Source organism: Mytilus galloprovincialis, chromosome 13 (genome assembly GCF_965363235.1).
Source record: "Mytilus galloprovincialis chromosome 13, xbMytGall1.hap1.1, whole genome shotgun sequence".
NCBI lineage: Eukaryota > Metazoa > Mollusca > Bivalvia > Mytilida > Mytilidae > Mytilus > Mytilus galloprovincialis.
Window position 1 is genome coordinate 24425382 of NC_134850.1, and position 10244 is coordinate 24435625.

A 10244-nucleotide genomic window follows, 5' to 3' on the forward strand; every position below is an offset into this window, starting at 1 on the left:
CTGTACGAATAGGGACATAAAAAGTATACCCAAGGCAAGTTATAGATATAGGAAGATGTGGTGTGAGTGTGAGATATAGGAAGATGTGGTATAGATATGCATTCGGCACTTTATTTATTTCAAAAAATATTCGTGTATTGAAAAATTTGTGTAAATTAATTAGAAATATCAATATAGACGTATGTTCTCCAGGTTGATCCCCAATCTCTCATTCTTGTTGCTCGTTTTGTGCAAACTTGTCATGCGCAAAATCTGTATGTTATTATATGTAAAAAGATCGTTCCTTGTACCATTAAACTTGGTTTTATAAGAAATAAAGAATCTTGATAGAAAATTTAATTTTTGATCTTATACTTTTTGTTTTGATAAAATCAATTCAATATTTGAGAAGCTATTTACAAAAAACGTTAAATACACTTTTCGTTTTGTTTCAACTTTATAATGAAACTCGTCCTCAATTTCACCTAATTTTACATAAAGTATATATAATAAATAAAATGTTCTCTTTAACTATTTTGCCATCTACCAATTTCAATAGACATTTTTTTAATTGTGTTCAAAGTTCTAAATCTACAAAAGAATAACTATTTTTGTAACATTGAATACCAAAGAAAGCTTCACAAGTTAAACTGTTTTTTGGCATAATTGTTTTTATTCCCCCTTTTCTGAAACTCCTGATAGAATAGAACATCACAAAACAGCTTACACATGCACATTTGTTTAAAAAAATATTTTTCGCCATTAAAACTCATTCTTGTCCCGTATGACATTTCCTGAACGAGTGAAAATCTCAAATAATTATTTTATTAAGCTTATATCTTTATTGCGGTAGCCTATTATTGAAAAAAGGTATAATTTTAAATTTCATGAAGTAAGATTCATACCACCAGAGACATTCAATATACTAGTAAACAAAAGAAACGACATAAGGCAATACATTAATCATATACAATAAAATTAGATACAAAAGCTTTGCTCATTGTGGGAAGCCGTAAGGTGAACTACATGTATAGTTGTTAATTTCTATGTCATTCGTCTCTTTGGCAATCATACCACATCTTCTTTTTTTTATATAAATTTGCGTTCATCAGCTTCATGTGGACCTTGGTGGAAAGCAATAGTTTGAAGTTGTCTCATTCACAATCGAACCACATCTACTTTTTATTCTGTCCAAAACCGGGAATGATAGCTGCAATAGGCAGCGATTAAAAAACAACAGCATAAAGCATCGTAGTGGCCATCTTAGTCTGTTAACTAATTTTCACGTTGGTAGGAATAAGGGGGGGGGGGGGCTTTACTTTTTCAGCAAGGTTAAGTCGAAAGTCGAGCTGATGAAGTCAAGAGTGGACAATATTTCTGTGCTCAAGTCTACCCTTTGGGTTCGAAAAAAGGGATTAAGAGTAAATATTGATGAGACAACAACCCAACAACACAGACAATCAAGATATTGAAAGTTTTTTTTACAGTCTTTTGGTGTTTTTTTTATTATAGAGAGATCCCTATACACCTTATCAAGCCAAACAAAAACGTTCCATGTATAAATAAAGTAAGGAGCTAATTTCATATTACCTGCCATTAAAAATATCACAAAAGGCACATACATATTTTGTGAAAAGTTTAACCATACCATTTTTATAATATCAATTCGTGGAAATCAAACCAAGTACATGAAATAAAAATCAGTACAAGGAAAATACTTCTCTATTTATTAACGATTTAGTAGATATATAATGAACGTTGAATATGCCTTATATCCAGACCTGTCCAGAGACAAATTCAAGTTCCAAATGTTATACTGAATATGAACCCTGTTCTAGACTGATAGTGTCGAGAAAGATTTTTAACGTGCTAGTTCACAAGGTAACACTCCGCATTTGGACATCATTTAGCCACTCGAGCATACCAGTCTTTTTTTTTTACAGATATATCATGTAATGGAGGAGAGGTGTAATTAAATTATTAATTCCACTTGCTTAGCGGAGGAACAGCAATTTTAAATGTTGACGTATTTGGATTGACCAGGCCGGGATTTGAACCCACGATTTCCCGCACTAAGTGCAAAAACATAACGAAGAGAAATCTGAAATATAGTATCATACTAAAAAAACTAAAGTGCTATAAATAATCCAATCTAAAAGAACTCTCCCTTTTATTTAAGCCATCAAAATGCATTTAACCAGTTGATATTATTAAAAACTGTACTTGAAAAATGATGGTCGATTTAAGCATAGATTTCATGCACGGAAGACTTCTGCACATTTGGTACTCTTGCACAATTAATTGAGGCAGCTCTGTTTTTTATTCAATATATCCTCATTTTGCATTACCATTCCAAGTTCCATGTCCATTCTCTCAGTCGACCTTTTATATTTGCTATGAAAAGCCTACCTATTGTGTTCTCGTTATGAACATAATGTAATATTTGCCACAGGACGTAAAGCAAACAACATTTATTAAACAGACTCATTAATAATTAATACATGTATCATGAAAACCATATACGAAGGCAAGATTTGCACATTCCTATAAAGTAATATTTCCATGTATCCGTTTCGATAATTATTGAAACTATAACGACCCTTTTCAGGGTTGCGTTCAATATCGTAGCAGCTACGTAGTGCGACGTAAATTTATGACTATTGAACGAGAAGCTAGCTTAGCTGCTATTAATATCTATGTAGCAGCTAGGCTAGCCACCCGTTCAAAAGTCATAAATCTACATAGCCCTATATAGCCGATAAGATATTGAACACAACCCAAGGTCGTGTTCAATATCGTAGCGGTTACGTAGATGGGTCGAGTTCAATATCGTAGCAGCTACGAAGTGCTACGTAGATTTTGACTATTGAATGTGTAGCTATAGACTAGTTGTTACATAAATATTGATAGCAGCTACGTAGCCGCTACGTAGCTGCTACGATATTGAACCCAACCCTGGGACGCGTTCAATATCATAGCAGCTACGTAGTGCTACGTAGATATTGACTATTAAACGTGTAGCTATAGACTAGTTATTACTTAGATTTTGATAGCAGCTACATAGTCGCTACGTAGCTGCTACGATATTGAACTGATCCCTGGTATCAATATCTATGTAGCAGCTAGGCTAAATACAAAGGTTGAGTTCAATATCGTAGTAGCTACGTAGTGATCAATATCTATGTAGCAACAATTGTTAACGTTTGTAAGATACCAACAAAACTGACGAATCCATCTTAGATGACAAAACGTATCAAAATTTAATCCTATGGGAGAAAAAAATAATCCTATAGGACAAAGTTAATCCTAAGGGAAAACAAAATATCTTACAGGACAAAATTTATCCTAAGGGAGAGAAAAAAATCCGGTAGGAGAAAAAAATATCCCATGGGAGAAAAAACATCCCACAGGACAAAATAAATCCCTTAGGAGAAAAAAATATCCTAAGGGACATTAGTTTCTGTCAAAAAGTCTTTCATGATAATCCTATAGGATAAAAAAAATCCTACCGGATTGAACACTTTTTTTGAAAATCCTACAGGATTTTAAATCCCATAGGATATTAATTTAATCCCATAGGAGATAAATTTTCCTATAGGATAAATAAATCCGATAGGATTTATATATCCCATAGGATATTTAAAATATCCTACGGGATTATGACTTTATCCTATAGGATTTCTCAAAATCCTGTAGGATTTTTAAAAATCCTATGGGAGAAAAAAATATCCTACAGGATTTTGTCACTGTTTTCGCTCCAGTTGCCGAACCGGGCGAGCCATATCAAATTTATTTTTGTATTGTGTTATTTATCCCCAGAGGTACATTATTGCCAAATTTGATGATTCTACGACAAAAAAAAAGTGTGGTTCCAATTTGCACTTATGAGAAGTGCAAATTAATCCAAGAACATGTTAAAAGATAAAATACCTATCAACTCACCAATGCACGATTGATCCTATAAACAAAAAGTGTTCATGTAATACACGTCCAAATAAGCAGCAAATCTAGAAGAAAATCATTCAACTTGTCATCAATTTTGGGCGGTAAGCTGCGATTGGATCATATGGTAACACGTGTTTAATCCCGATCAACACTTGCAGATCTAGAGACGAGCATGAATTAAAAAAAAAAAAAAAATCAAAGTATATTCCTGAATATATATAATATTAAGACAAAATCCATTTTTTTTCATAAATATTTCATTCACTAATGAAGTAGGAAATTCATTCTTTTGATACCTTTATATTGTTATCGAATTTATATCAGTGGCGGATCCATGTCTAAATCCAGAACAAAACAGGGGGGGGGGTCCAACTTTATGTCCCCATTTAAATGCATTGATCTTCAAAAAAAGGGTTGTTCCAACCCGCGGGACCCCAACCACTGCATATTAAATTCATGTATTTGGCAACAAACGCGCGATTTTTACGATTTTTTAAAGGGGGAATGGCGGGATTTAATGGCTCATCCTGCATTTTTTCATCAAATATAAAGATCACAGCCTGTGTATTTTAAAATGAATTAGCCCCCCTCCCCCTCCCCGCTTTCCGTTTTATTCATAAAAATCAAACATTATCTTACTTACCACCAAAATATTCCTTAATATATTACTTTTTTTACGAAGTTGCATTTTAAAAAGTCTTAAATGTGTACAACATTTATATTTTACTTGAAATGGTTCTTTTTTTTTTTATCAAATTATTAGATTCCTGATTTTTTTTCTTGAAAAAAAATCTCGGTTGAAGGGAAATGAAAAAAAAAATGTGTTTATACTATAACTTACATTTACTGCTTTATGGCTATCAAAGATTCTCAAATGTTTAGTCTTGCTTAACGTATTATTACTTGAAACGTCGTACAAGTCAGATAAAAAACAAAAGTAACAAAAGAAACAGGCCGGTAACAACCAGCCGAATAGTTTTTCTGCACTTGTAGTCAGGTCAAGGTCCTCGGCTATCGCCTCGGACCTTGACCTGACTACTCGTGCAGAAAAACTATCCGGCAACGGTTGTTACCGGCCTGTTTCTTTGTTACCTTTGTATTTTATCTAATACTTACATGTGTTACAATGAGTTGTATAAATAGTTTAATTTGAACAGATAATGACTTATCAATATGCACCTACAATTAACACGCCTGGTAAACCATCTAATCTCAACCAAATGTTGAGACGGAAAAAAGTATTCTGGCACTTCCTGTTGATCTTTTCTGGTTCAAAATATTCAAAATAAACACAGGGTAGGTCGACTTTTCGTCAATTTACTGAAAATCAATGCGTTTTTTGTAAAATCGGAGAATGTCATGCCATAGATATTGGAATTACGGTTTATCTCGTGTATAACATAAATGAATATGATTTAAAATGACATCGTAATGACTTTTCTCCAGCAGGTAAATGTAGCCAGCGCAGTCAGCTATTGACAAAATGACAGTGATATCATTGATAAACTAACGTATATATCAGTAAATTAGTATTTTTCTAAAACATTATAAACATAAAATTACAGTTTGTTCTTTTTCTTTACTAATATAATTTCATTAAGCTAAATATGTTATAAAGTATGTCATGTTGAGATTTTCTGGTATCGGTTGAGATATTCTGGAACAATGTTGAGATCTTCTGGTGAATGAAATTTTCAACTATAAAAAAGAAGATGTGGTATGACTGCCAATGGGACAACTGTCCACAAGAGACCAACATGACACAGACATTAACAACTATAGGTCACCGTTCGGCCTTCAACAATGAACAAAGCCCATACCGCATAGTCAGCTATAAAAGGCCCCGATATCACAATGTAAAACAATTTAAACGAGAAAACTAAAGGCCTTATTTATATAAAAAAAAAAAAAAAAAATTAACGAAAAACAAATATGATTCAATATGTAACACATAAACAAACGACAACCACTGAATTACAGGCTCCTGACAGGCACATACATAAATAATGTGGAGGGGTTAAACATGTTAGCGGGATCCCAAACCTCCCCTTACCTGGGACAGTGGTATATATAACAGTACAACATAAGAACGAACTATAAAAATCAGTTGAAAAAGGTTTAACTTTTCAGATGGACAAAAATACAATTGGACGTGGTCGGGTTCTTGAACATCCCGACAACAAAAAGACGCTAGGAACAGATATGAGAGTACTCGCAGTTATCTGACAGCTAGTTCAAAGCCAGTAACAACTAAAAAAAATATCATGCATCTAAGACTAAACTATCAATCCGTACACATCCAACATCCAATGAATTTAGTGTAAAGACGTCATAAACAGTCAGAGAAAAACATGACCTTGTGTAGCTTAGTATCAATTACATATACAACTGTCAAAATGCATAAACTTGCCGTATATTGTTTGACATTTCAACAGTCATTTTAATCTTGTCTGTAGTTATCACAGCAGCTTCTAAAGAGGCCTTTGGTTGTAATAGAGCCTAAATAGTAAATAGCTGTGTTTTTTAAGTACTAGTATTAAAATTATAACGCTGGAGATTAAGCGTTTGAGATGCAGTTTTGCACAGAAGCATTAACATATTGTAATTGACATCTCCAGGGCTAGAATTTATTTATTTATTTATGTGTAACATATTTGTTTTTCGTTCATTTTTTTTTTTGTATATTAATAAGGCCGTTAGTTTTCTCGTTACAATTGTTTTACATTGTCATTTCGGGGCCTTTTATAGCTGTCTATGCAGTATGGGCTTTGCTTATATTTGAAGGCCGTACGGTGACCTCTAGTTGTTACTTTATGTTACTTTATGTGTCATTTTGGTCTCTTGTGGAGAGTTGTATCATTGGCAATCGTACCACAGAAAGAACATTGATAATAAAACGGATACATACAAATTGAAAACAAATCGCGTAAGAAAAAGCAATTATTGGTATGTTAGTTTTCTTTAGTATCATGAATATTTTTGGCTCAACTTCTTAATCATGATCAGGCAAAATTATGGTTTTTTATACTGACTTTTTTTTTCTTATTCCTCTTCCACCCCATTTTTCGGCATATTACACGTCCGTTTTATTTGGTCATTACATCGCGGACTCCTAACGGATGCAAATTTTGTAAATGAAAAACTTTTGTTTATCCTTTCGGAGTTCGTTCGAGCTATCTGGTAAGGTGTGACCACAGTTTTTAGCATATAACTCGTAACACGACCATACTGCACTACGATCGTCAATAGCATTATTTTTTAGAGATCGTAGTGCGATCACGGCCTAGTGTGACGGGGTCCGGGTTATAAAATAAATGTTGCTGAATACTACCAAATATTAAGGATGTGCCCTGAATGCAGTTGTGAACAAATATCTAAGTTTTAATTATTTCAATTCAACACCCGTGATTACACGAAGTTGGACGTCACTTATAATACTTACAAAGCAATTTTAAAATCGAATCATATTTTTTTTGGTGATAAATATTATAATGACAAAAGTTACATCTTTTGCTCACATTTAAATTATCACCACCTTAAATAATGTGTACGAAAAAATAAACCTAGAAAAGGGGTCCTGTTCGATTGTTTAGTTTTTAACTATTTTATTCCTTTATAAATGTACGCATTTTCGGCATTAAATAATGTCTGTTAGGAATCGCATTCATCCAAATCATATTACAGCAGATTCCATTGAGTGTGTAGCCAAAGGTAATATCTTTGGTTAGCTTTCTTGTTAGCTGGACCGTGAAGTCATTGTTAGGTTAGGTAAACTACCCTACTTTAAGAATAGACTAGTCCGACAAAAAAACAATCGATCTGTCTGTTGGACTATTCTACTTCGAAAGGAGGGTAGTATACCTGACCTAATCATGACTTCACGGTTCAGCTAACAAGCAAGCTAACCAAAGATATTACCTTTCACTACACACTCAATGGAATCCGCTGTAATAAATACACATTGTAAAATAATCTTATTTATATTTGTAAGGCATGCATTTTTCTATCGGCAATGCTTAAAATTGTATCTGTATTTAGATTTTATGTTACCACAGACAGAAAACATGAATCAGGTTAACCGTAAAAAAGGTAAACTCGAATAGTACAGCGCAACCAGAAAGTCTCAACATTGTGACAGAAAGACTCAACCAATACCTTTATATCTCAACCATTTATATTTTTTTATTTTTCTGCTCGGAGTAGGCTTGATAAACAAATATTTGTGCAATTTACAGACGTGGTTATCGTAAAGCCTAAAAAAAACCACAAATAATTGACATGTTTTCTTGCTAAGTCATTAATATCATAGCAGTTTTATCAGATTTAAAGAATTTAAACATTACAATCCGTAGGAGAAAAGTGATTGTGACTTCAATTTAAAATATTTTAAACCAAGAAGAGACATATAAGTTACAATTATTATTTATCTATGGCATGACATTCTCCGATTTTACAAAAAAGTCATTGATTTTCAGTAAATCGACGAAAATTCGACCTACCCTGTGTTTATTTTGAATATTTTGAACCAGAAAAGCTCAACAGGAAGTGCCAGAATACTTTTTTCCGTCTCAACCATTTGGTTGAGATTAGATGGTTTACCAGGCGTGATTAATGTATTCGATTTGCAGATGAGAAGAAAAAACTCGTTTAGATGATCACCCCCGATGAGGGTATTTCCCGACTTTCATATTTATAGATCCCATTACTATGATTATACTTTCAATGCGCAAAAAATATCTCAACTCAAGGAAAACCGACATTTCTAATTTTAGCTACTAAATAAACATAAATAAAGCAACAACAAAAATCAAGATTTAAAAACTGTACTTATATTTGTTTTATAAATAATTTATAAGACGTAATTTATTTACCTGTGTTTTGAAAATGGCTTGCATTAGTGGTATAGTAGTGATTTTGTTTTTATTCTTAACTGATATAAAATAGCCATTATGTTTAAAGGTCATTTCGAAAGATGGATTAAACATTATAGAAACTTATAAATGGAAAAAAGATTGGTCAAACAACATTTGATCTCTTACGTTAAACGTGACATCTGGTTATACCTACTATATTTTTCGTTTTCCATTCTTTTCCTCAGCCTTAATACAGGACAACCATGATTTAAAATTTTAGATGTGAGTTTTATTGTAATACGACATGTTGGAAAAATATACAAAAAAGTCATGAAAATTGCACTTCACCTAAAAGTTCTAAAAATGTTTTGAGGATCCCATGCCGTGTTTATAATGTTAACATATCATGCATCTCTTGTTAAACGAACAATTTCTACTCCGATCGCCAAGTATGTGCGTGTATATAACCTACTGCACTCAATTATAGTACATTTGCTTCACTAATTCACCCAGGCTATACCCGAGGGTTTTGCAAATCTTTCGACGACGACACTACACCGATTGATTGATGAATCCAGCTACTAATAGAATGAGAAGTATTTGACATTGTTTTATATGTTCCAATTGTATTACTAAACCTCAATATTGCCTTCTTTTCCTCTTTTTGAAATTGCAATTGCCAACATGCACGAGGGTACAACAAGTAGAGCAGGATCTGCTTACACTTCCGGAGCACAATTTAGATCGCCCCAACGTCTTTTTGTTTTTATTTCATATTTTTGTCAAAGATATTTTTCTGTTTCTCTTTGACTTATGGGTTTTAATTTAATGTCCTCTTGGTATCATTTGCCTGTTTGGTATCCGCCTCTTTTTTTTACTATAAGTCCAGTAGCCAAATAACATCTACCAAATATATAGGTTTTACATACTATTTTTAGTCCAAATGGGATGATTGATCGGAAATTTATACTGTCACTGCGAATGATAATGTAACTATGTTGCTGCTGATAAAACATTGCAATATTCTTATAAAAGTAATAAATAAGTTTAACAAGACTTGATAGGAATATTTATAAACCCCAAAACAAAATAATAAGCGTTGTAAAATATAGCAGGTGCAAGTTTACATCTACGTTCAAAGATAAATGAGCGTTCTTACCTGTAAATCGTTTATAGTACAAAAAACGAAAGTATGCGGATGTACCGATTTCTCATTAGAATAACACTGCATTGATCTTAAAATAACGTTACCTGTGAAGGCGTCTTCAATTGTCAATTTGTTGTTACACACCAGTAGACATCAAGCTATTAACACGTTCATCTATTTTGTATAAAATTCGGTCAATACTAAATAAACAACGCCTTGCGACAATTTTAAATCTATGCATGCCAAAAGGCTTATTTTATTTTTCGTATCTGGGTCTACCATTCAGTTTTACTCCTGAATATCGCGTACTTGCAGCTAGT

The 10244-nt window shown here is 33.0% G+C and overlaps 1 protein-coding gene across 3 annotated transcripts in view; it reads right to left on the reverse strand.

Annotated features, from left to right (window-relative positions):
• Positions 1–10244, reverse strand: part of LOC143057733 (sodium/myo-inositol cotransporter-like) — a 40551-nt gene extending 30307 nt beyond the window's left edge. The window contains exon 1 of one of the 3 annotated variants that reach the window (XM_076231107.1): positions 10029–10244. The gene's annotated coding sequence lies outside the window, so the exon portion shown is untranslated. The other 2 variants (XM_076231106.1, XM_076231108.1) reach the window with 2 other exon arrangements.